This window comes from Halichoerus grypus, chromosome 2 (genome assembly GCF_964656455.1).
Source record: "Halichoerus grypus chromosome 2, mHalGry1.hap1.1, whole genome shotgun sequence".
In the NCBI taxonomy this organism is placed as follows: Eukaryota; Metazoa; Chordata; class Mammalia; order Carnivora; family Phocidae; genus Halichoerus; species Halichoerus grypus.
The window spans coordinates 89,792,699-89,819,625 of NC_135713.1; the positions used below are offsets into that span (position 1 = coordinate 89,792,699).

General features: G+C 39.6%; 1 protein-coding gene across 1 annotated transcript in view; it reads right to left on the reverse strand.

The window, feature by feature from the left end:
• Positions 1–638: 638 nt before the first annotated feature.
• XRCC4 (X-ray repair cross complementing 4) overlaps positions 639–26,927 on the reverse strand; it is a 309,118-nt gene continuing 282,829 nt past the window's right edge. Inside the window, exon 9 of the mRNA XM_078067092.1 lies at positions 639–804. The gene's annotated coding sequence lies outside the window, so the exon portion shown is untranslated. The remainder of the gene's footprint in view (positions 805–26,927) is intronic.

Consider the following 26,927-nt stretch of genomic DNA (forward strand, 5'->3'; position numbering starts at 1 on the left):
GAGTCCTCAGAAAAGTGAGGCGAGGCTGAGGGTTTGGGAGAGGGGGCGAGTTCAGAAGCTGGCTAGGGACTTCTACCAAAGGCAAAGGCTAGGTATCCTAAGCCAGCGGTTTGATTAGAAATAGGACACATCGTGCCGGAGGTTACAGTAGGCAGTGTGGCAACCCCTCGCTCCAGGACCCACACTGGAGTCAGACTGCCTCACAGATGGCAAGTGCAGGCAAGTGGCAGACATCAGAAGACGGGCAGGATGCAATCCTGCGGGGAGCCAGAGGGCCAGGCAAGGTGGTGAGAAAAACACCTGGACAGGGAAGCTGAGCAGCAGTTGATCAGATAACAGAGTAAGGACACAAGAATCTGGTGTACGAGTCAATGCTCTCCTAGTCAAGAAGCTTCTAATACCCATTGCGCTGGGACAAGAAGCAGTTCCAGGACCTGAGCCGCTCAGAAGCTGCTGGTTCTACACAAGTAGAACCCCATCCACTCTTTCTGCTTCCCTTGATAAAGCTATACAGAGAGACATTGAGTTTACTCACCTGGCAACTGCATCCAGCCGTGGCATTGTTCCCATCAAAAGTCTAACAAAACCTGCACGCAAAATCTCACAAACCCACGCTCATCTCAAAACACCCGAACGAAGATTGGTGAGAGGGGGGAGGGGAGGAGGCATCACAGAGAGTCGGGACATGGCCCCTTTTGAAAAGAAACTGTCTTGGAATCCATTCCTGAAGAATCTCTAGCTACGCAAGACTTACCACATACATGCTGCCAGAAACAGTTTTCAATTGAGAAGAAGCCTTGGGTCCTGGGAAAGACAGAAGCGAAAACACAAAGTAAATTGTGTGTGAGGAAGACAAGTTCTTCCTTTATACTAAAACACGAATGCCGGAGCAGGCCAACAGTAATCCACTTTTACACAGATTGGGCCTGTAGATCTTAAATATGTGCCTGTTTTCTCTTTCAGGGAACTAGCTTTTCAGACCACAGAGAAAAGCCCACAGGGGAGTGTCAGATGCGAACAGGGTAAATACTGCGAGGCAAGGCACCACTAGGGCAAAGCTGAGCTTTCTGGTGGATGCTGACGGTATTTATTATCTCTAACTCCTGTCTTGAAATGTTTCACTCAAACCAAATATAAATCTTGGCTTGTTGTTGGTTTGAATTTACCAGGACTGTTCAAACGTGTCTGGAATATGCCATTTACATGGGATATTGATTTTTGAAGACACGATTTACAGTGTTTTTATCCTCCAAAAACACTGTGGCATTATTTTAATGAAAAACTCGATATGGTAGAGGCCTTGGGGAGGGCTTGTGGGTTGCTGACATTGTTCTATTTCTTGACCTCTATATGATAGTTCTAGGATATTTTGTCTTATAATCATTCATTGTGTTTATGTTTTATACTTTTTTTCATTGCGTTTCACAGTACCAAAAAAAAAAAAAAAAAGGTTTAACAAATGTTACGGTCTGTATTTTTGAATCTGTGAGGCCCTTCAAGAAACTCAGTGAAGTGCTAGCAAATTCAATAGCAATATTCCGTGAGATCCACTGACAATGAAAAACCAGTTTCCAACTACATAATAGTTTCTTTCATAGCTGCACTTTGAAAGTAAAGTATTTTAACGTATATTTCCACTGTCTTTTTAGTGACTTGAAAACACTTCACAAACATCTTTTTGCTTTTCCTAGACTCCTGATACCCAGGTGAGGGGATGTTGGCCCAGTTAACCATATCATATAAATTAAGAAAATGGGAATTCTGAAAGCAATTTTTTCATGATTAAACTATCTTTTGAACTCTCACTTCTTAGTTTTAGACTTTCTCTCTGAGGAATGTGTTCCTGGCATAGTGCTATCTGCCATTCATTCACCTCAGAAAAGATAGCTGATTTCTCCAAAAGCATTCATCCTTCTGTTCACTTACTCTAGGTGTGTTAGTGACAGACCGTGAGACTCAGGGGCTCCAGATCCATGTTCACTACACTAGATCTGAGTTCTTAATCCTTTCCTGAATGTTCTGCTAGTTTAAACTGGTTTTCCTGTCTCCCTTTGTTAGACTGTGTATATATCTCCTTTATATAATACTAGAAACAAACCATGTGAGTCTTATACTGCCAAGTTTAGATCCAATCAAAATTTGTGGTTTCTGTTTCAAACCGACCTTGAATCTTTGGTGTTTGGGACTGTTTAATTTTGGCACAGGTTTGCTTCCTGTTTCCAAGAATGACTTATTATTAGGCTCAAAGGCTTCTTGCCTATCTAATAAATTCTTAGAAAGCAAATTATCATGGAGTGAGTGAATTTAGTAAGTAAGTTAAACATTCATGATAAGGAAATAAAACCTGGAAGAATCTAATAAGGAACACAAATAAAATGTACTTGATACAAAATAATTTGTATTTAACAGAAATCTAAAACATCCAAAACTAGCTTATACTTTTATATATTTAAAATACTAAAGAGAAAAAAACCTAGTCCTTGAAATTGACCTCAAAGAGAAATGCTGAAATAATTTTACTTAGTTTATTGAAAAAAAAAAAAAACAAAACAGGTCGGGTTAGAAATCGGGATGCACAGATGAAATTTTTCTCTGCCAATAACCAACTACTATATACAAATTTTTAACCTTTGCTACTAATTTAACATTTTTTTCATAGATAAGTTAGTACCTTTTATTTTTTAATACCAAAATACTTTATTGAATGTAATGGTGCAAATGTACGAAGAAAGCAGAGGTGCCTGTTTTGGTGAGGCTTCCAGAAAGTGTGCAGGCGACACGTGTAAGTGCACGGTATTATTCACCATGGGGAGTTGTTCCCACTGGTGATGAGGAAGGCTGCCGGAGGCTCCATTCACGCTCAGTACCACTGTCTCCCAGGGTATGCTTGTCAAACACAGAGGGTGTGATGCCAGATTTGGGAACCCCTGTCTTGCCTAAGTTTATTACACAATCATCCATTTTTTAAATGGATTTTACCTGCTTATTTAGATCATGTGTCGCAAGAAAGTCAAACAAATGGGGGTCCTTTTCATCAGTGGATCGCTTTACAGTTGTAGCAGTAACAGACTCACACACGATCTAGGTGTGTTGCACACATTCCATTGCAGTCAGCCCACATTCCCATCATTAGGGGCAGCTTTACTGATATCCTGAAGCAAATTCGTCCACCTTTTCGGTTCTGCAGGCCTGGCAGTGGTTGTGCGGCCCCTGCAGGGAGGATGCGGTCATCATGGCAGGTAACTGGGAAGAGGTGGTGGCTGCATGATAGGGGAATGGTGGCGCCTTTGGGGCAGCTTGAGCATAGAACGTGCCAGTCAAGTTGGGGGCATGGCTCTGAGCCGCTGATCAGGAGCAAGCCTCAGGTTCTGGCCAAGCACAGCTGAAGAAGGAAACTGGTCATTCTCTGCACGGAGCATCTGCCCACTCACTACAATTTTTATGCAGGAGTTTCAATTGTCAGAAAATAAGAATAGACTTCTGCTTCCAGCCATAAAGGAGTCATAAGAACCAGGTAAGTCCCCTTCTCTTAAACAACTAGAAATCCTAACAAAAGATGTGAAAGAATAATTTTCAGACCTTGGACAAGAAAAATCACAGGACCATTATCTCAGAGAAGGGCAACAGAGTGGAGGGCTTATTGCCTGGAAGTAGTCGGCAGGGCACAGCATGGAACAATGTGGAATGTATAAAGCACACGGGTTTCACTCAGCTGGGGAGACAGAGACAGCAGAGCTTGGGAAAGCCAAGGAAGTTAGAATTCATGGGACAGAGTACCAAAGGAAGGAAATGCACAGAGAGAAACGAGGAGTGAGAGAGAGAGTGAGAGAGAGCAAACTCTCTAATCTATAGAGGGGTCCCCTTAAGTCTTGGGCTGAGTACTGAGGTACACAACCATGAAAGGAAAATAATCAAGACCTGGGAAAGAACCTCTACAAAGCAGTAAGCTAGACAACCGCCAGAGCTCACACAAGACTGGGAACATTTCTAGTTTTTACCAGTTGGAGTAGAATGGTCTTGTAGTATACAGGGCCTTGGGTAGAGTCCTCTGAAGGGTATTGCCTTAGGCATGGAGCTAAATCAGCCCTACACTAAAGGTTGCTCTAGACATGCCCTAACAAAGCTTAAAAGCAAGACTAGAAAGGACCCAGCCAATTTCCAGTATCTTAACTGCAAGCCAGAAACATACTCCTTAAAGGAAAACAACAAAATCCAGCAGACAGTAATGTAAAATTCATAACATCTGTCATCCAATCAAAAGTTACCAATCATGAAAAGAAGTAGGAAAATATGATCAATAACTAGGAGAAATACATTAATTATGGACACAAACACATTAAGTAATGGAGATGAGGGGATTAACATACATACCAGGCCATTTAAAATAAAAATTTTCAATATGCTTGCACATTCAACAAGGTGGAGGAAACATGAACATGATGGTAAGAGAAAAAGAAGATATAAAAATGCTCAACTAGCCTTCAAAGAGATGAAAACTAGAGTATTTGAAATAAACAAAAAAAGAAAATCATGGGTGGGATTAATGGATGATTAGATCCTGCAGAAGAAAATCTCAGGAAACTTGAAGTGACAGCAGTAGGAATCATCCTAAATGAAGCAGAGCAAGAGAGAGAGAACTAAAACTAATAAGTTGAATCTCACTGAGCTGTGGGACGGTATCCACAGGTCTAACGTACATAGAATTATAGTCCCTGAAGAATGGGAGAAAAGAGAACAGAAAAGTGTTTCAAGCAATAAAGACAACATTTTTCAAATGTGTTGAAAACTAGAATGCCACAGATCAAATAATCTAATTACCTCCAGGCAGAAGAAACAAGGAAAACCCAAACAAGGCATCTCATAATCAAATGCCGATAATAGGTGAGAAGGAGAAAACCTTAAATGAATCTAGAGAAAATGACATATGGCAGAAAAACAATGTAAATGATCACAGATTTATCAGCAGAAACCACAAATTCCATAAGGCAGCGACACTTCTCTAAAGTGCTAAAAGGAAAAAAAAAAATCGTTACAAATAGAGGTACGAAAATAAGCAGACTTCTTGTCAGACTGTATAAGCCAGTAAACAGTGCAGCTGCACCTGTAGAGTCCTGAAAGAAAGAACTATCAACACAGAGTTCTACATCTCGTGAAGATACGATGCAAAGAGCAAGATTAAATGGCCTGTTAACAGACAAATAAATGTTGAGAGAATTCATTATCGGTAGATCTAAAACTATCAAACATGTTAAAGGAAATTCTTCAGACCAAAGGAAAATGAAATCAAAATAAAATCTGGATCTGTACAAAGGAATGAGGTCTGTCAAGAATGGTGAACATAAAATACATTTTTTCTCATTTTTTATATGTTAAGACAACTGAATGTTTACAGCAAAAGTAATAGCAATGTACTGTGGAGTTTAGAATATATATACAAGTGAGAAAGATTTGCAACATATAGAAAAATGACAGAATGATCTGTTTGCAGAATAGAGGAGTAATTCCCATGAATTAATAAGGACAGAATTAAGTTTCTCACAAAAGAGAAAACACAAATGGCCCATGAGCATTTGAAAAGATTCTCATGAGAAATTAATGAGATGCAGCTTAATATCACAGTAAGATCCCACCTAAAATCCACCAATTGGCAAAAATTAGAAAGTTTAAGAACATTGGGTGTGGGTGACAATATAGAAAAAGAGACTCATTGTCTGCTGGTGTAACTACTATGGGGGAAAAATGCACTGTCTAGTAAAATTCTACTCCTATGTATAGTCCGTAGAGAAACTCGAGTATGTACACTGGGATCTATACAAGAATGTGCATCATGACAATCTTTGTAGCACTAAAAACTTAGAAACTTAAGTGTATGCTGACAACTGAATGGATAAATTAATTATGGTATAGTTTTACAATGATGCACTGTACACCAGTTAAAAAAAAACAATTTATGATTACATGCAAAATGTGAATAAATCACAGAACCGTAACATTAAACAAAAATAGCAAGTCAAGTATTGCTTATCATTTATATGATACAATACCAAAAACAGGCCAAACAAAGTAAAATACTGTTGTCTTTCCACTAGATCCTTCAGTGTATTTATCATAGCAAAATTAAAGTCCCTGTCTGATATATCTTACACTTGGCTGTCTTTGCATCTGATTCTATTGACCATCTGATTCTTTTCTCCTCTTGACTGTGGCCCCAAGTTTTTTACCACTTAGCAGAACCCAAACTTTTTTACTGTGTGCCTACTACTGTGCATATAAGAACAGTGGAAAGTGAAGAAATATTTACCTCAGAAAAAGGCATGCCCTATTTCTGTCATCCCACCAGTATAAAGACTGAGTCAATCTGCAGATTAGTTGGGTCTTGGCTTTGTTACAGCTGTACTTATTTAGTCCACCACTGGATTCAAATGACTTGATGGAGGAATCAGGACCTTCCTTTCAGTAGGACCTGAGATCTGAGCCGTCACAAAGCTCTAGAGATCTTTGCACTCTATAGCCTAGCTTCCACCTCTTTGAATGTGGGATGTGTCTCTTTGCTTTACAGCTTGTGAAAGCCAGTTTTGGGGAGTCTAAAGAGTTCCCTTTGCTCACTAGGGCTGTTATTGGCCTTCTGTATCCCAGGAAATTTCTTGTCTTAGCCTTGGGAGGGCCGAGATAATGCATTCAATGCAGGCCTTAAAAGTCTTGGAAGAGATTTCACTCTCTTGCCCTGCTCGCAGCCTTCAGCAGGTGCTACCATGCTCTCAAGGAAGGCCTGGAGATCCTCGGAGGCATTTCTCCTCATTCTCCTGCCCTGACTGCAGCCTTCAGTGTTTTACCCCACGACTCAGTGAAGCCTGTGGGAATGAGGTGGTAGGTAGGCGGAGGGAGACTTGCTCTGGGTCTGGACTCCTTGAGATCCTAATCTGTCCCACCAGCTCACATGCAGCTGCTAAAAGGTTGTTGAAAGTTTGGCTGTTTTTATGTCACTAGGTTCTGTGACAGACTTCTCCTCCCACTGTGCATTAGACATTAAAGTAGCCACAGATCTCTCTTCTTTCCTGGGAATGGTTAATTACTTTCTGGATTTTAGTTCATTTAGCTTTCTTACATCTTCAGTACTCTGATTAGTTTTAAATACCAAAATTGTGTAAGTTATCTGGACTGTTCTCATTGTTAGGAATGACAAATTTGTGACTTACTAAACTGTAAGTGGAAGCAAAAGATGAAATTTGAGTTTTAAAAAGATTCACAAACAAGTCTTTTAAAAATTGTCTGTTTTTTTACGAAATTAAAAAGTATTGCATATTCATTATTAAAACTCATATTATATGAAAATGACAAAAATCTCAGATACATAAATATTGAAAGTCCCTTAGTGCCACCCTCCAGACTAATCACAGGTAAGAGTTTGTGGTAGTATTACTCTAAATAGCAAACACAATTTGTAATCTCAAAAACAATCTGATTCACCAAGACTGATTTTAAACACAACTGTGTATGTTGCTTGAGGTGGGTTAACACTATTCATTTCTACATGCAATTAGAATAGATGGTGTCTCCAAATAAAATTACTGTCCTGAAAATTTATGAACAGCATGCAACAACTTTCCTCTTCTCTTTTCTCAACAAGTCTTGACCCTAGCCTAATCTTATGATAACAAAATTTCATTGTAGCAAAATAACCTTAGCTACATTTTGACTGAAGATCTACACAGATCAGAGAGAAACAGATTGGCTGAATGAAACTATAATCAAATTAACATGTAGGCTTGATAGATGCTGTGTTGAGAGAATCTCTAGAAGTTAATACCATTGGGCTGTTTTGTCAATGCAGAGATTGGCAGGTATTATTAGTCAGAGTTCTCTAGAGAAATAAAACCAATAGGAAATACATATGTAGGAATTGGCTTATGTTGTTCCGGAGGTCAGTAAGTCACACAATTTGCTATTTGTAAGCTAGAGACCCAGGAAAGGTGGTGGTGTAATTCACTCTGAGTTTGAAGGCCTGAGCGCAGGGGAGCTGATAATGTAAATCCCCATGGAGGCCAAAGGGCTGAAAAGAACAGCAGGAACGGGGGCTGCTGGTGTAAGTCCCAGAGTCCAAAGGCCATAGAATAGGAGCTCCAATGTTCTAGGACAGGAGATGATGGGTGTCCCAGCACAAGAAGAGAGAGAATTTGCCCTTTCTCTGCCTTTTTGTTCTACTCAGGTCCTAAAAGGATTGGATGATGCCTAACCACATTGGTGAGGGTGGATCTTCTTTATTTAGCCTAATGATTCAAATGTTAATCTCTTCCAGAAACACCCTCACAGACACGCCTCAAAATGTTTACCAGTTATTTGGGCATGCGTTAGCCCAGTCAAAATGACACATAAAACAGCATGACTGAGGCTGAGAAAAGAGAGAGCCATTCACTTATCTGAAAAAAATTGTGGATATAAAAATATCATCTTTGCTTTGTTCATTTTTGTTGATAACTTGAACATTAGGTTTATGAACCTATTTAAAGATAACAATTTTTTTTCCTGAGGAATTCAAATGAATAATAAGTGTAGTATATTTCAGGAACTCTAAGAAAAATTAGAAACACTCAATACTCATGATTAAAAAGGATACTTTGTGGCTGTGTGATGGTGTGCCCCAATAGACATTTCAGGTTTGGTGACCCAGAAGTTATAAAGGCACACTGTTTTTCTTAAGGAAGAAGTATAGCCCCAATAGACTGTCTCAGTTCAAGTCTATTTCATTGCTTATTCCATTGAATTGTACAGCAAACCTTTACAGCTTAAGTTACTCAATCACTCAACAAACATGTATAGACCACCTGTTATATGCTAGGTGCTGTGCTAAGTGCTGCAGGTATTAGGATAGGAAAGTGAGCAAAATCAAATACAATTCTTGCCCTTGTGTTGTCTATACATTGCTTGGGAAGATAGATACTGTTCCAACAATCACAATAAATAATGTAAAATTACAAGTGGAGATACGTGCTCTCCTTCTAAGGAATGTGTTTTATAAAAGCATATAACAAGAGAATCTGACCTAGACTGAGGTAGTCAGAAAGGGTTTCTTTGAATCTGAGATCTACAGCATGAATGAGGATTAACTAAATGAGTGGAAGAGGTCTGGTTTAGATGAAGTGAACAGCATGTGCAAAGGCCACGTGCCAAGCATCGCTTTAGGGACTTCAGACTAGTAGAGCTAAGTGGCATAAATTGAGGGAGATGGCGGTTGGAGATGGGGCAGAGAGGCATGTAGAGGTTTGACTATGTAGAGCTTTAAGAGATTGAAATGTTCTAGTCTTTATCCTAAGAGAAACAAGAAGTAATTAGAGGGAATTTGGGGAGGGGTGGGGTAAGGAAGCTGGAGAGTGACTTACCAGGAATAACATTTTGAAAATACCACCCTATTTGCAATATGGGGTAAGTCTAGAAGGCACCAGCATGAATATAGGAAGACAGCCAGTAGATTTTGCCAGTAGACTTGGTGGGAGGAACAGTCTTCATACCAAAATCTTGTGAGTAAAGAATGAGAGAAATGAGCTATGATTTGAGACATTTAAGAGGTAAAATTGACAGAACTTGATGACAGATTTGAATTGGGGGAGGTAAGGAAGAAGGAAACATCACAGATCACTTTTAGAATTTGATTGGATGGTGAGGACTGTATGAGTCCTTAGCAGAAGATCATGAATTTAATCTCAGGTATTTTAAGTATGTTAAGTTTTTAAATGAGTTGTCAAATAAGCAATTGTATTTAGAGGTCTGGAGTTTAGAGGGAATGTTCGGACTAAATACATAGTAGTAAGATAGATATCTAAAGTATGATGATGGAAGAAGTTAGGGGAAAAATTATAGAGTGAAAAGATAAAAAAACAAAACAAGACAAAACTATGGCATATTTAGTTTTCCAAAAGTGCAATGTGTCTCCCTCCTGACATGATGCCCTGAGAAGGACACAACATCACTTCTGTGAAATATCTCCCCATAAAGGTTTACCTGATTCTAATCATAAAGAAACATGAGACAATCAAAATTAAGGAATATTCCACAAAATAATATTTTTTGAAGAGTCAAGGTCAAGAAAATGAAAGGAAGCCTGAAGAATTGTTCCAGATTAAATGAGTCTAACATAACAACTAAATGCAATGAATGATGCTAAATTGGATCTTAGAGCTCTTGTAATGGTACAAGGAAAAGTGTTAGGTGATAAAGCCTCTTGGCATAAACAGCCAATCATTTACCACTTGATTATAAGTGACAAAAAGGCAGGAACCATGTCAGACTTACTCATTACTATACACTCAGTGACTATGGGCCAAAATGCTTCACATACATAGGTAGTTAAGAAATATTTTCTAAAATAAGGAATACATAAATAGTGTATTCTTGGTGGATTTTTAGATATTTTAGTTGCCATTCTCATTTTCTGAATTTGGTTGGTTTTTCAGCCACTTACCATTTCCATTTGCTGAACTTCTTGGTTCCTACAGAATAATAAGTAGTGAGAGGGTGTATTGACTGTTGCTAATCCTCCTACTGTCCCCTGCTTCCTCTCCCCTAATGACTAAGCCAATGACTTTCATGCCCATAGTCACCCCACGGACATATCATAAGATTGAGAAATTTAATATAGCTCACAACCAGGAGAAAGGGCACTATCTCAGAAAAAGCTGGTTTTTTTCTCATTGAGCCACTAGAGCTACCATCACTCCAAATCCCAATAGGCTTTCAGAACCTTAACCTGGAGGACTGCATAATAATTCTTTTGTTAAAATAAGCTAGTTGATACCTGATAAGGACTATTGTTTCCTATAGGTAGTGGGACCATTTTGATTAATCTGAGTATCCCCCACCAGCACTGAACACAAGTATCTCATACCTGAAGAATCTTGATTATAAACACACACACACACACCCCAACACACACAGAATACATTTGCTGTCCATGCACCACACTTCACAATAAAGACATTAATTGATCTCGTAAGCTTCCTATCTGCAAAACAGAAGATGGTTGGAGTTGACTAGTAGAAACCTCCATTATGTTTTATTTAATTGTGCTACAGGAAACGGGTCTGTACCTCCAACTGAACAGACAATTTATGGTTCATTAAATTCCCCTCTCATTTTTGCACTTCAGGTACTTCAGTTAGATGGCAGCTCTATTTTGAATGGTTCATTCAAGCGTGACAAGATGCCAGTGAGTATCTGAAGAAGCAATAGAATTAAAAGCACCCTTTACATCTGGAAGACACTACCTCTCACTTCTTATAATGCTCAATTGAACCCTGCAGCTCATAAATACTCATAAGTGTGAAAAAAATATCTTAGATAAATGAGCAGACATCACAGAATTCCTTGATGGGTGGCTCAACTAATGCTTCAAAATTAGAAATTTATTTTTACAGAAGTGAAATGTTTGCCTCATCTGGCACAGTTGGGGACTAAGTGGCTATTTATTTATTTTTAATTACAGTATGTATAGAATATTAACCCTTTGGTGATTAACTATGACCCACCAAAATGTAAAGCTTGTAAGATGTAAAGCTTAAGACTTTTCATTTTCTGAAATCGAATGATATATTATATATTTGAATATTTTCTTTGGAATAAGTTTAATTTCATGCCAAATATGACCTATGTTTTTACATTTATATGTATATATGAATACACACACACACACACATATATATATATACACATATACTTAAATTTACACAAATAAGGAGGGTTTAAATATGTGGGGATGATTTTACGTAAGCTCCTTTACCATTATCATAATTTCATAGAGAATCAGATAATCTATAATTTCATTGGTGAATAGCTGAGAATCTTAAATCTTTTTCTCTTTGAAGTTAACTAAATACTAAAAATATTACTGCCTTCTTTTAGAGTACTTACAGTATTTTTAAGTTGTTTGTTTTCATAAGCCAACAAAGTCATATAAAATAATTCTTCCAACTCTTATCATTTCAGTGGACGTAATCATTAACTAAAATGTAGCCTTGATGACTGGACATTCGTACTCCTTAAAAAGAAAGTTCTCATTTTCTCTGGGGTTTCTTCATGATTTTGCATATTGTGTGATCAAATACCTTCCCCAATTTATTCTCTAACTTGCTGACATCCAGATTCCTTGGAAACTGAGCTAGTAGCTATGACACTCTTTGTTTTTATATTTTCTCTTTCAAGATGGAAACTAGGGGCTTTAAAAAGCAGTTGAATCACATTTCTTGGTAGCACAGGTTAATTCCAGAAGAAGCTCAGTGGAAATATAGAGACTTTCAGAGAAAAGATGGAAAAACACAGAGAAGCCAACTGAGATGGATATCAGTGATGCTCACGAGTTGAACCCTAGCTGATGGAAATGATTCAGCAAGCAACCTTAAATTTAATTTTCCTCTATGGGGAGGAAAACAGTTTTTTAAATTTTTTAAAAAGATTTTATTTATTTACTTGAGAGAGAGCATGACAGAGAGCGACAGCACAAGTGGGGGGAGGGGAAGAGGGAGAAGCAGACCCCCCGCTGAGCAGGGAGCCCGATGTGGGACTCGATCCCAAGACCCTGGGATCATGACCCGAGCCGAAGGCAGACGCTTAACCCACTGAGCCACCCAGGCTCCCAAAACATTTTTTTTTTAAATGACAATTTATTCATGTGTCTGTTAGCCATTTGTATGTCTTCTTTGGAGAAGTGTCTGTTCATGTCTTCTGCCCGTTTTTTGACTTATTTGTTTTTTGGGTGTTGAGTTTGAGAAGTTCTTTACAGATCTCGGATACCAGCCCTTTATCTGTAGTATCATTTGCAAATATCTTCTCCCATTCTGTGGGTTGCCTCTTTGTTTTGCTGACTGTTTCCTTTGCTGTGCAGAAGCTTTTTATCTTGATGAAGTCCCAAAAGTTCATTTTTGCTTTTGTTTCACTAGCCTTTGGAGATGTATCTTGAAAGAAGTTGCTGTGGCTGATGTCTAAGAGGTTACTGCCTATGCTCTCCTCTAGGATTTTGAGGGATTCCTGTCTCACATTGAGGTCTTTCATCCATTTTGAGTTTAACTTTGTGTATGGTGTTAGAGAATGGTCGAGTTTCATTCTTCTGTATATAGCTGTTCAATTTTCCCAGCACCATTTATTGAAGAGACTGTCTTTTTTCCATTGCATATTTTTTCCTGCTTTGTCGAAGATTATTTGACCATAGAGTTGAGTGTCCATATCTGGGCTCTCTATTCTGTTCCATTGGTCTATATGTCTGTTTTTGTGCCAGTACCATGCTGTCTTGGCAATCACAGCTTTGTAATATAGCTTGAAATTGGGCAACGTGATGCCCCCGGCTTTTTCTTTTTCAACATTTCCTTGGCGATTCAGAGTCTTTTCTGATTCCATACAAATTTTAGGATTGTTTGTTCCAGCACTTTGAAAAATGTCATTGGAATTTTGATCGGGATGGCATTGAAGGTATAGATTGCTCTGGGTTGCATAGACATTTTAACAATGTTTATTCTTCTGATCCATGAGCACGGAATGTTTTTCCATCTTTTTGTGTCTTCTTCAATTTCTTTCATGAGTGTTCTATAGTTCCTAGAGTATAGATCCTTTACCTCTTTGGTTAGGGTTAGGCATCAGGGAAATTCAAATCAAAACCACATTGAGACACCACCTTACACCAGTTAGAATGGCAAAAATTGACAAGGCAAAAAAAACAAATGTTGGAGAGGTTGTGGAGAAAGGGGAACCCTCTTACACTGTTGGTGGGAATGCAAGTTGGTACAGCCGCTTTGGAAAGCAGTGTGGAGGTGCCCCCAAAAATTAAAAATAGAGCTACCCTATGACCCAGCAATTGCACAACTGGGTATTTACCCCAAAGACACAGAGGTAGTGAAAAGAAGGGCCATATGCACCCCAGTGTTCATAGCAGCAATGTCCGCAACAGCCAAACTGTGGAAAGAGCCGAGATGCCCTTCAACAGATGAATGGATAAAGAAGATGTGGTCCATATATACAATGGAATATTACTCAGCCATCAGAAAGGATGAATACCCAACTTTTACATCAACATGGATGGGACTGGAGGAGATTATGCTAAGTGAAATAAGTCAAGCAGAGAAAGTCAATTATCATATGGTTTCACTTATTTGTGGAACATAAGGAATAACATGGAGGACATTAGGAGAAGGAAGGGAAAAATGAAGGAGGGGAGATCGGAGGGAGAAACGAACCATGAGAGACTATGGACTCTGAGAAACAAACTGAGGGTTTTAGAGGGGAGGGGGGTGGGGGGATGGGTTAGCCCAGTGATGGGTATTAAGGAGGGCATGTACTGCATGGAGCACTGGGTGTTATACGAAAACAATGAATCGTGGATCACTACATCAAAAACTAATGATGTACTGTATGGTGACTAACATAACATAATAAAATTAAATTTAAAAAATAAACGACAATTTAGTTTATGTACTCTCTCTCACGCGTGAGGCCACTGAACTGCAGTTTTGGTTTCACCAGGTCTCCTCTGGCTCACAGGAACCACTGCTCTCCTCCTTCCTGCCCCACACATACTTTCCTCAAACATTCTTTTTTTTTTTTTTTTTTTTTGCAAAAAGCAAAGAAAACCTCTGCTCTCCATTTTTGCTTTTCCTCCCACACATTGCTGTTAACCATTCCCCAAACATAGATGGAAGACAGGATTAGAATCTTCAACTGGTGCTTTTTTATAAGATCTCTTCTCTTTAAATATTGTGATTCATTCTTCTGAAGAAAAATTGTACCTTTTCGGGGTTTTTCCTCTCACCAGTAATTGGCTATTTTTGAAACTTGCCATTTTGGCAGTAATACTCTCCAGTGATAAAGTACACATTGATGGAACAGCCAAGTGTACAGTTAGAAAAACTCGCAATTTATGTTTCTCTCATGTAGCCCCTCCTAAGTAAAGAAAAAAAGGGTCAAAGATGTAAAGAAACAAAAAGCAAACCCACCAATAATCTCTGACTGAAGGAAGGAAGCATACGTGAAGAGGAACGAAACAATTTCTTCTGTTCTTAATCATGCACAATTTCCCTGCTTTGCCACTGAGCCAAGAAAGGTGAGGCCAGTGTGCTCTCAGGTATGGGATTATTTCAGACTCCAGTTTGGCCTTATGCACGCAGGCATGCAGTAAGGACACTGAAAATTCATAATGCCTCTTGAACATCAAGAAGAGGGGCACCTGGGTGGCTCAGTTGGTTAAGCGTGTGCCTTCGGCTCAGGTCATGATCCCAGGGTCCTAGGATCGAGTCCCACATCAGGCTCCCTGCTCGGCGGGGAGTCTGCTTCTCCCTCTGCCTACCGCTCCCCCTGCTTGTGCTCTCTCTCTCTCTGACTGACAAATAAATAAATCTTAAAAAAAAAGAAAAGAAAATCAAGAAGACTGTTCTTCACCGTGTGTGTGTGTATGTGTGGCGGGAGTGGCTTTCCCTTTGTCACAAGAGCAACTCTTTCCAACGTGAGATCATACAAAAATTTATCTAGCATGATTACAAATTGATATAAGGCTTTTACTTAAAAAAGAAAAATGTTAATGTAGAGGAAGAAGGACATGGTTGAGAGATTACCCAGAAACTAAAAATTTACAAGAACCTCACACTTTGGATCTGTCACTGTTAACCTCACCTACCTTTATTTTTTTTTTTTTAATTTTATTATGTTATGTTAGTCACCATACAATACATCATTAGTTTTTGATGTGGTGATCCACGATCCATTGTTTTCATATAACACCCAGTGCTCCATGCAGTAAGTGCCCTCCTTAATACCCATCACTGGGCTAACCCATCCCCCCTCCCCCTCCCCTCTAAAACCCTGTTTGTTTCTCAGAGTCTGTACTCGCTCATGGTTCATCTCTCCCTCCAATTCCCACCCCCATTTTTCCCTTCCTTCTCCTAATGTCCTCCATGTTATTCCTTATGTTCCACAAATAAGTGAAACCATATGATAATTGACTTTCTCTGCTTGACTTATTTCACTTAGCATAATCTCCTCCAGTCCCATCCATGTTGATGTAAAAGTTGGGTATTCATCCTTTCTGATGGCTGAGTAATATTCCATTGTATATATGGACCACATCTTCTTTATCCATTCATCTGTTGAAGGGCATCTCGGCTCTTTCCACAGTTTGGCTGTTGCGGACATTGCTGCTATGAACACTGGGGTGCATATGGCCCTTCTTTTCACTACCTCTGTGTCTTTGGGGTAAATACCCAGTTGTGCAATTGCTGGGTCATAGGGTAGCTCTATTTTTAATTTTTGGGGGCACCTCCACACTGCTTTCCAAAGCGGCTGTACCAACTTGCATTCCCACCAACAGTGTAAGAGGGTTCCCCTTTCTCCACAACCTCTCCAACATTTGTTTTTTTTGCCTTGTCAATTTTTGCCATTCTAACTGGTGTAAGGTGGTATCTCAGTGTGGTTTTGATTTGGATTTCTCTGATGGCTAATGATGATGAACATTTTTTCATGTGTCTGTTAGCCATTTGTATGTCATCTTCAGAGAAGTGTCTTTTCATATCTTCTGCCCAATTTTTGACTTGATTATTTGTTTTTTTGGGTGTTGAGTTTGAGAAGTTCTTTATAGATCATGGATACCAGCTCTTCATCTGTAGTGTCATTTGCAAATATCTTCTCCCATTCTGTGGGTTGCCTCTTTGTTTTGTTGACTGTTTCCTTTGCTGTGCAGAAGCTTTTTATCTTGATGAAGTCCCAAAAGTTCATTTTTGCTTTTGTTTCACTAGCCTTTGGAGATGTATCTTGAAAGAAGTTGCTGTGGCCAATGTCAAAGAGGTTACTGCCTATGTTCTCCTCTAGGATTTTGATGGATTCCTGTCTCACATTGAGGTCTTTCATCCACTTTGAGTTTATCTTTGTGAATGGTGTTAGAGAATGGTCGAGTTTCATTCTTCTGCATGTGGCTGTCCAATTTTTCCAGCACCATTTATTGAAGAGACTGTCTTTTTTCCACTGCATGTTTTTTCCTGCTTTGTCGAAGATTATTTGACCATAGAGTTGAGTGTCCATATCTGGGTTCTCTATTCTGTTCCATTGGTCTATATGTCTGTTTTTGTGCCAGTATCATGCTGTCTTAGTGATCACAGCTTTGTAATATAGCTTGAAATAGGGCAACGTGATGCCCCCAGCTTTGTTTTTCTTTTTCAACATCTCCTTGGCGATTCGGGGTCTTTTCTGATTCCATACAAATTTTAGGATTGTTTGTTCCAGCACTTTGAAAAATGTCATTGGAATTTTGATCGGGATGGCATTGAAGGTATAGATTGCTCTGGGTCGCATAGACATTTTAACAATGTTTATTCTTCCGATCCATGAGCATGGAATATTTTTCCATCTTTTTGTGTCTTCTTCAATTTCTTTCATGAGTGTTTTGTAGTTCCTAGAGTATAGATCCTTTACCTCTTTGGTTAGGTTTATTCCGAGGTATCTTACGGTTTTTGGTGCTATTGTAAATGGAATCGTTTCTCTAATTTCTCTTTCTACAGTTGCGTTGTTAGTGTATAAGAAAGCAACTGATTTCTGTGCATTGATTTTGTATCCTGCCACATTACTGAATTGCTGGATGGGTTCTAGAAATTTGGGGGTGGAGTCTTTTGGGTTTTCCACATAAAGTATCATGTTGTCTGCGAAAAGAGAGAGTTTGATTTCTCCTTTGCCAATCTGAATACCTTTTATTTCTTTTTGTTGTCTGATTGCTGTTGCTAGGACTTCTAGTACTATGCTGAACAATAGTGGTGAGAGTGGGCATCCTTGACGTGTTCCTGATCTTAAGGGAAAGGCTCTCAGCTTTTCCCCATTGAGGATGATATTTGCTGTGGGTTTTTCATAGATGGATTTTATGAACTTGAGGAATGTTCCCTCTATCCCTATACTCTGAAGAGTTTTAATCAGGAAAGGATGTTGTATTTTGTCGAATGCTTTTTCTGCATCAATTGAGAGGACCATATGGTTCTTCTCCCTCCTCTTATTAATGTGTTCTATCACATTGATTGATTTGCAAATGTTGAACCACCCTTGCATCCCGGGGATAAATGCCACTTGGTCGTGGCGGATGATCCTTTTAATGTATCTTTGGATCCTATTAGCTAGGATTTTGTTGAGGATTTTGGAATCCATATTCATCAGGGATATTGGTCTGAAATTCTCCTTTTTGATGGGGTCTTTGCCTGGTTTGGGGATTAAGGTAATGCTGGCCTCATAGAATGAGTTTGGAAGTTTTCCTTCTGTTTCTACTTTTTGAAACAGCTTCAGTAGAATAGGTATTATTTCTTCTTTGAATGTTTGGTAGAATTCCCCAGGGAATCCATCAGGCCCTGGACTCTTGTTTTTTGGGAGGTTCTGCTTCAATCTCGTTACTGGTTATTGGCCTATTCAGGTTGTCAATGTCGTCCTGTTTCAGTCTTGGCAGCTTATAGGTTTCCAGGAAGGCCTCCATTTCATCCAGATTGCTCAGTTTATTGGCATATAGTTGTTGATAATAATTTCTAATAATTGTTTCTATTTCCTTGGTGTTAGTCGTGATCTCTCCCCTTTCATTCATAATTTTATTAATTTGGGTCCTTTCTCTTTTCTTTTGGATAAGTCTGGCCAGTGGTTTATCGATCTTATTAATTCTTTCAAAGAACCAACTTCTAGTTTCGTTGATCTGATCTACTGTGTTTCTGGTTTCTAATTCATTGATTTCTGCTCTAATTTTAATTATTTCTCTTCTAATGCGTAGCTTAGGCGTCGTTTGTTGCTTTTTCTCTAGTTCTTTAAGGTGTAGAGTTAGTTGGTGAATTCGGGATTTTTCTATTTTTTTGAGTGAGGCTTGGATGGCTATGTATTTCCCCCTCAGGACCGCCTTTGCAGTATCCCACAGGTTTTGGACCAATGTGTTTTCATTCTTATCGATTTCCATGAATTGTTTAAGTTCTTCTTTGATTTCTTGGTTGACCCAAACATTCTTGAGCAGAGTGGTCTTTAGCTTCCAAGTGTTTGAATTTCTGCCAAATTTTTTCTTGTGATTGAGTTCCAGTTTTAGAGCATTGTGGTCTGAGAATATGCAGGGAATAATCTCAATCTTTTGGTATCAGTTGAGACCTGATTTGTGACCCAGTATATGGTCTATTCTGGAGAAAGTTCCATGTGTGCTCGAGAAGAATGAGTATTCTGTTGTTTTAGGGTAGAATGTTCTATAAATATCTATGAGGTCCATCTGGCCCAATGTATCATTCAAAGCTCTTGTTTCCTTGTTGATTTTCTGCTTAGATGATCTGTCCATTGCTGAGAGTGGAGTATTGAGGTCTCCTACAATTAACGTATTGTTATCAATATGACTCTTTATTTTGGTTAACGGTTGGCTTATGTAGATGGCTGCTCCCATGTTGGGGGCATAGATATTTACAATTGTTAGATCTTCTTGTTGGATAGACCCTTTAAGAATGATATAGTGTCCTTCTGTGTCTCTTATTACAGACTTTAGTTTAAAATCTAATTTGTCTGCTGTAAGAATTGCTACCCCAGCTTTCTTTTGAGGTCCGCTGGCATGGAAGATGGATCTCCATCCCTTCACTTTCAGTCTGGATGTATCTTCAGGTTCAAAATGAGTCTCTTGTAGACAGCATATGGATGGGTCCTGTCTTTTTATCCAATCTGCAACCTTGTGCTGTTTTATGGGAGCGTTTAGGCCATTCACGTTGAGTGTGATTATTGGAAGATATGCATTAATTGTCATCATGTTGCCTGTGAAGACGTTGTTTTTATAGATTGCCCCTGTGTATTTCTGTTGTATATCACTCTTGGGGGTCTTTCTCCTTTTATAGAACCCCCCTTAATATTTCTTGCAGGGCCGGCTTAGTGGTCACATATTCTTTCAACTTCTGCCGGTCGTGGAAGCTCTGCATCTCTCCATCCATTCTAAATGAAAGCCTTGCCAGATAAAGAATTCTTGGCTGCATGTTCTTCTCATTTAGTACGCTGAATATGTCTTGCCAGGCCTTTCTGGCTTGCCAGGTCTCTGTGGATAGGTCTGACGTTATTCTGATGTTCCTCCCTCTGTACGTAAGGAATCTCTTCCCCCTAACTGCCCTTAAGATGGTTTCCTTGGTTCTAAGATTTGCAAGTTTCACTATTACATGCCGGGGTGTTGGCCTGTTTTCCTTGATCTTAGGAGGGGTCCTCTCTGCTTCTAGGACTTGAATTTTGTTTCATTCCCCAGATTAGGGAAGTTCTCAGCTACGATTTGCTCAAATACATCTTCTAGTCCTTGCTCTCTCTCCACTCCCTCCGGGATTCCAATTATTCTGACATTGGAACGCTTCATGGTGTCACTTATTTCTCTGGTTCTATTTTCATGGATTCTGAGTTGTTTTTCCCTGGCCTCCTCTTTTCCCTTTTTATCTATTATATTGTCTTCCAGGTCGCTTATTCGCTCTTCTGCCTCAGTTACCCTAGCTGTTAGATTATCTAGATTGGATTGGATCTCATTGATAGCATTTTTTTTTATTTTTATTTTTTAAAGATTTTATTTATTTATTTGACAGAGAGAGACACAGTGAGAGAGGGAACACAAGCAGGGGGAGTGGGAGAGGGAGAAGCAGGCTTCCCGCGGAGCAGGGAGCCTGATGCGGGGCTCGATCCCAGGACCCTGGGATCATGACCTGAGCCGAAGGCAGATGCTCAACGCACTGAGCCACCCAGGCGCCCCTCATTGATAGCATTTTTAAGTTCTGCCAACTCACCTTTTATTTCTGCCCTTAGAGACTCTATGTTGCCATTAATTGATTTCTCCATTCTAGCCATTGTCTTCACAATTGCTAGCCTGAATTCCATCTCTGACATCTTGGTTATATCTGCATCCATTTGTAAATCTGCAGCATAAGTCATAATCTCTGAGTCTTTTCTATTTTGGGGGCTCCTCCTCCTAGTCATTCTGTTGATGGGTGTTTGAGGGAATGTATAGAGTCCAAATTATTGACCAGAACCCAAGCAAGATGCACCTATTTTCTTGGGACCTTAGGGTTGCTGGCCTCTTGTTTTCCCAGCCTGTCTTCTGCAGGAGGGGCCTGCCGTGCTGTTACTCAGGCAACCCTGTTTGGGCGGAGTTGCCCTGCGCCCCTGTGGCGGGGGATGGGCTCAGTGGGAATCAGTCTTTGGGGCTTTTGTTCTCTGGCGGCTTTCCCTGGTGGCTTTCCGCGTCTCTTCCGCGAGTCAGAGCAGAAGAGACCGTTTCCAGCCCTCTGCCTCAGAGCAGAGAGATCGCAGTCTGTTCTTCAGTGAGCTCTCCAGGCCACACTGTCTCCGTTTCTGTCTGTGCTGCTATAAACTGCAGTGTCCTGGGTTGTGCGCCCCTCCACAGCGCTCCCAGGCCTGCCTCCAGGTTGGAGCACGTCTCTGCCCTTTGTGCTTCTAAAACCGCCAGCTTCTCCCAGTTCTCACTAGCACGACCCCGCCGCTCCAGGATTCCATCCCAGGGGCTGCAGTTCGCAGGCGTGACCCCGCTGCTCCGGGTTTCCACCCCGGGGGCTGCCCTAGAGTCCTTTCCCTGACACTACCGTCTGCAAGTCTGTGCCCGTCCGCAGTGCGCGAGGCTGTCGCTCACCGGTGGTGTAGGATCCCCACGGCCAGGCACCCTCCCGCTGCCGTTTATCCTCCAATATCTGCCTGTGGAATCACGGCTCCCCGCTTCGTACCTCAAAACCAACTGCCTGCGATATTCCGTTTGTAGAGATCCAGATCTTCTCACATCTCAGGCTGGTTTCGTGGGTACTCAGAGTGGTCTGGTAGATATCCAGCTCAATTCCGGGGACCAGTTGAAATAGGGTCCCCTACTCCTCTGTCATCTTTCCCCCCTCCCTCACCTGCCTTTATAAATTATGTTTCCTTAGAATCAACTGTAGGTTCACTTCTACTACTAATATTTTTCATTATATAGAAAGATCTATATAGAGATATATATGTTGATATATATGGAATTCAATATAGGATAAGAATTCTACATATATGTAATAGAGATCTCTATATAACCATATATGCTTTAGAGATATCCACACAACTATATCTATATATATCTAGAGAGAGGAGGGAATCAATAAACCAAGTTTCACAGGATATGGATTCTAACTAATTTATTCTTGAACTAGCTTTCTATACACATACATGTGTATGAGCACATACATGTACCCTGTATTAGTGCCATTGTTTACGAAATGTTTTTGGATTTCCTTCTCGCAGGCACAAGGTAGGACAGCACTTCTCTGCCCCTTTGAAGCAAGATGAGGCCATGTGACTTGCTTGGCCAGTAAAATATAAGCAGAAGTGGTATGTTTCACACCAAGGTGGAAATTTTGAGAGCCAGTGTTCATCTCATCACACTCCCTTTCTGTTACTGTGGTGACCATGAAAGCACATAATGTCATGAAGTCTCTGTCAGCTTGGGTTTCTGAGTGATCTGGATAAGCAGAGCCTCCTGACAGCCTGTGTTGGGCATGTGGTATCACCCAAGAAAGACATTTGTGTTGGCAAAACCACTGAGATATGGACTTTGTTACTGCAACATAATCTAGTCCAGGAGTTGGCATAATTTTTCTGTAAAAGGCCAGATAGTAAATACTCCTTTTTTTTTTTTTTTTAACAAACTTTTAAAAAATTCTTAATTTCCAGACTGTATAAAAAGAAGCTGCAGACTAGATTTGGCTTGTGGGCCTTAGTTTTCCAATGCCCTAACCTAGCCTGTGCTAAGTGTAGAAGGCATTTATCCTCTCTCTGCATCACTTTCTTCAGCTGCGAAATAGAATACAACTGTCCTAATTATCCTTTCAGAGTTTCCCTGAGATTAAAAAAGAAGTCATGATGAAATTATTTAGGAAAAAAGTAATGTTATACGCTGTGCAAAGTGTTATTTCAATTTAAATAATGATACAAAGCAATACTTCCAAACAAACACAGTTAAAAAGAAACATATTTTCGAGAAACCATAAGAGACTCTTAATCTCAGGAAACAAACTGAGGGTTGCTCGAGTGGAGGGGGATGGAAGAGATGGGGTGGCTGGGTGATGGACATTGGGGAGGGTATGTGCTATGGTGAGCGCCGTGAATTGTGTAAGACCGATGAATCACAGACCTGTACCCCTGAAACAAATAATACATTATATGTTAATTTAAAAAATAAAAAAAAGAAATTTTCTACCCTGAATTCTATTTATTCATGAAGATACCCTATTTCATTTCGTTTTGTTTTTAGATATCCTATTTCAAATGAAGCTTGGCCATGCCATAGCCCAACACTTAAAAAGGTGTGCTTTGTAGATCACTGATCCTTTAAGATGCCACACACACGCACGCGCGCATGCGCGCACGCGCGCACGGTTCTTTGGATGAATAAATTGAGGCAAATCTACGTACTCTTTAACATAATATCTATCAATATCCAGTGGAATCTCTCTTCAGCCCAAGACACTTTGAGCAGCCTTGCATGGGCTCTTCCTGGGTACTGAGCTCCTTGAAGTTAAGCCATTGCTAGCTTAACTGGTCAAAGTCAACTTAATCCTGCTTCCTCAAGATCTGCATTTGGTCAGCTTTATGACCTGGCTCTTGGTTTACAACATCTCCGGACAATGCATGTGGCATGCTTGGGCTTGGGCTTGGACAGCAGTTTTTGGCAATGGTAAAGATTAATTTCATGCAAAGGTATGGATCTGCAACAAATGCAAGTTCCCTTGGCTTTAAAAAGAAACACTCAAGAAATAGCACTATATGAGAAAGGCAGAGGGAATATTGTTGGTTATTTGAGTTTTTACCCGTCTAGACCAAGTGGTCTGTAAGAATCAAGAGAATTTGCAGTAGCACTCTATAAAGAATGTCAGGCTTTTAAAAGCAACAAATAGAGCCCTACAGAGACCTGGTCATCTATGAGGGACATTACGTTATATTGGATTGCTTCACTCTCATGTGGGATAATCATCTTGATTTGCTATGTTATCCAAACCTAATTCAGTATGCACCCCTAGAACGAGGAACAAATGTTTCCCATTTAGAACTGCATTAGAATGTTTTAAATCAGCAAATCCAAGACAGAGGGAATCATGAGACAATAAAGAAATTAAAAGCTAAATTAAATAGCTTCAGATATATATCTATATATTTATATTACATATATTTTTTTCATATATATCTACACATAATTTTATTATGTGCCTGGAAAGAAACTTGAGGAACATGTTAACTATGCCAGAATAGATATTTCTACTTCAGTTTACATGGAATTATAGAATGTTATACTCATTATGATTTTGGTGATTTTCTACAAGATATAATGGGGAAAAAAGTGACAGAGTATCTTTAAGGTGAGAAGTAATGGTCTATCCCATGAATAGAAATTGTCTCCAACTGAAACGTTCTAGAGTTCTTCATGCATCCCCATCCTTTCTGCCCTGAATCACCTAAGTCAAAGTGGCAGAGTAATAGCACCACTGGAAACTGGAGTCAAAAGACCTGATCTCAAGTAAGAATTTTCCAACAAATAACAGTGTGAGTTGAGGAAAGTTACTTAACCACTCTGAACCTTTACTTATTGACCTAGAAAATGTGGTTAATGGTATCTTTCTCCCTGTACCTGATGCGAAGATATTTTTAATGTTTATGAAAACTTCTACATTATGTGCTTAATAAATGTAGATAGGAATCTGGATCAGTCATATGTTTGAACCAAATTATCAGTAATTTAAAATACACAGATTAATTGCCACTTTAAAACCAGGACTATAGGACAGGTGCTAAGGGGTGAAAATGTGTTTCCTGGTCATGCTTGAGCTGCAAATTAACAGAAAGCCAGACTCAAGCCTAAACTCTGATAAAAATGTATTTTTTCCCCCCTCAAGAGGAAATTAAAGGTAGTGTGGCCTTCAGGGCTGGTCATCATACATCCAGGTTCTTTCCCTTTTTCCTCTGTTGTCCACAACCTTAACTTCATCCCAAGTCTCTCTCTGCAGTGGGAGTGAAAGTAGCTCCTTTCAACCATTTGGTTAAGTCTCTCCTTTGAGTCTGATTGGGCCAATTTAGGTTATGCATTCCTGAGCAAATGACAGCCAGGGGAATGTTGTATTCTGACTGGCTTAAACACTGGTTCTTCCAGCAATACCGGCAAGGAAGGTGAGATTATTGTAATTGGCTTAATCAAATCAGAAGCTGCTTCTAGAATTAGGGTCACCTCTAAAACCATATGGCTGCTTCATGTTAGGGGGTCAACCATAATATTCCTGTAACCAGCTTTTTCTAGAAGACCTATAGAGGTCTTTTAAAATAATTGGATGCATGTCACCTTCAAAAACCAATAACCCACTCAATTTAGAGTCAGAAATTTATAATGTAAAAAATTATCTTCTCTTGCTTGCTTTATCTAAACTAATCATGCAAATTAGCCCAGACCATGCAAAGGGAAAGAAATTTAGCTTATTTTGAGAGAAACCAAGCCTTAGGAAAGAAGGTGTTTGTTTGTTTCCTAGTTAGGAATTAAATATCAGTACTGTATTCCAAAACAGGGGTCTTCACCACCCACTGATGTGTCATAAGTTTGATGTTAATAAATATGAAAAGCTCTGGCTATGTAACAATTTTAGTCACATGATTTTATAGAGTAAAAACTCGATGCTTGAGTCCTGGTTCTTGCCCTCTCTGTGTGACCCACAGCAAGTCACTTGACCGTTCTGTGGCTCAATTTCCTGCAGTGTAAAATGGAGATAAAAATAGCACCTAGTGTATAGGGTTGATATGAGGATTAAATGACTTAATATATGTCAAGGGTTTATTACATGGCAGGATGTGGAAACAGAAGTATTGGTAGTTACCATATTGTTATCAGTATTTTTGTCTTCTACTTCAAGATGGCGAGCTGTCTTAAGAGGCAACCCACAGAATGGAAGAAGATATTTGCAAATGACACTACAGATAAAGGGCTGGTATCCAAGACCTATAAAGAACTTCTCAAACTCAACACCCAAAAAACAAATAATCAAGTCAAAAAATGGGCAGAAGACATGAAGAGATACTTCTCCAAAGAAGACATACAAATGGCTAACAGACACATGAAAAAATGTTCATCATCATTAGCCATCAGGGAAATTCAAATCAAAACCACATTGAGACACCACCTTACACCAGTTAGAATGGCAAAAATTGACAAGGCAAGAAAAAACAAATGTTGGAGAGGTTGTGGAGAAAGGGGAACCCTCTTACACTGTTGGGGATGCAAGTTGGTACAGCCACTTTGGAAAACAGTGTGGAGGTGCCCCCAAAAATTAAAAATAGAGCCACCCTATGACCCAGCAATTGCACTCCTGGGTATTTACCCCAAAGATACAGAGGTAGTTAAAAGAAGGGCCATATGCACCCCAGTGTTTATAGCAGCAATGTCCGCAATAGCGAAACTGTGGAAAGAGCCAAGATGCCCTTCAACAGATGAATGGATAAAGAAGATGTGGTCCATATATACAATGGAATATTATTCAGCCATAGGATGAATACCCAACTTTTACATCAACATGGATGGGACTGGAGGAGATTATGCTAAGTGAAATAAGTCAAGCAGAGAAAGTCAATTATCATATGGTTTCACTTATTTGTGGAACATGAGGAATAACATGGAGGACATCAGGAGAAGGAAGGGAAAAATGAAGGGGGAGAAATTGGAGGGAGAGATGAACCATGAGAGATTATGGACTCTGAGAAACAAACAGGGTGTTAGAGGGGAGGCAGGTGGGGGTGGGTTAGCCCGGTGATGGGTATTAAGGAGGGCACTTACTGCATGGAGCACTGGGTGTTATACGAAAACAATGAATCATGGATCACTACATCAAAAACTAATGATGTATTGTATGGTGACTAACATAACATAATAAAATAAAATTTAAAAAAAA